A 1,212-nucleotide genomic window follows, 5' to 3' on the forward strand; every position below is an offset into this window, starting at 1 on the left:
AGACCTCTGTGGAAGGCTCCTTGTTCAGACTCCGGTGGCAGCTACTGGTTCAAGGGAATACGATGCCAGTCTGCATGTGTGCTTCACTGGGGGCTTTCCAAATCCATCCAGTGGGACTAGGGAACAGAGCAGTCTGGCAGGTGTGAGCTAGAGCCAACAGCACGAGTCACTTTGTACAGATATGGGATGACAGATAGGCTACCTCTGAACTGAGATTATATTAGCTTCTGTGGTCTGTTAATGTTATGTCTTTGAGGTAGGATGTTGCTGTCCAATGCTAGCAGGAGGGACTCCATGACACTTGAGGACTTTCAGCTCAACCTTACCCTGAACACTGTAGTTGTGCAAAGGCTGAAATTTGCCCCTCTGTTGTGTTATCCCAAAATCTTGTGTTAGTTTCTCACATAGAACTCTTTGCAGAACACAGATGTCCTAAACATCTGATGCTTGTAATAACAGAGCAACAAAGAGGATTTTTCTGTCTTCCAAAATTGCACACATGCATACCTGCCTTTCCCTGAAAATATTCATGATCTGATGCCAAAGGGCCCACCTCTTGGGCATGCTTAAAATGTCCTAGAAATTAAAACCAGACCAGACATGGCTCATGCTCCAGTCCCAGCTGATGGCCTTGACTCCCTCTGTGGCTTCCTGACAGGAACCCTCGACAGACACCTGACAGAATATGTAACATGCTTATAACAGAGCTGCAAGTAGTTTTTAGGAGTAAAATGGTGTTAAGAAAACTGTAGATAGTAGAACATACAAAAGTTCTAAGGTGAATATATAACCACCTTATACACAGGTATTTGTTCAGTGCGTGCAGCAAAATGCCTGAACGGCCCAGCAACTGAAAAGGTTTTTTTCATGGTCGTTATTGAATAAATGATTAAATTTTAAAAATCTTTTAAGAGGCATTACACTCCTGTCGGGGCACACGACTTTACACATCGGTTCACCGCAAAGCTTTGCGCGCTGAGGAGAGACCGGTGCGGGCGCGGGAGGCCGGCGGGTGCGGGAGGCCGGCGGGCGCCCCGAGCGGCCCCGGGGGCGGGCGACAAACGGAGCTCACAGCGTCACTCCTGACCGTTGCGCTCAGGGCGCCGCAGCCGCGGAGGGCGGGCCGGGGCGGCCCCGAGGAGGGAGGTGCCGAGGGAGGTTCCGGCTCCCCCGGCTCGAGGCCGCCGAGCCGCGCGTGCCCAGCCCGGCGGG

This window comes from Lepidothrix coronata, unplaced genomic scaffold (assembly GCF_001604755.1).
Source record: "Lepidothrix coronata isolate B3197 unplaced genomic scaffold, Lepidothrix_coronata-1.0 Scaffold263, whole genome shotgun sequence".
Taxonomy (NCBI): Eukaryota; Metazoa; Chordata; class Aves; order Passeriformes; family Pipridae; genus Lepidothrix; species Lepidothrix coronata.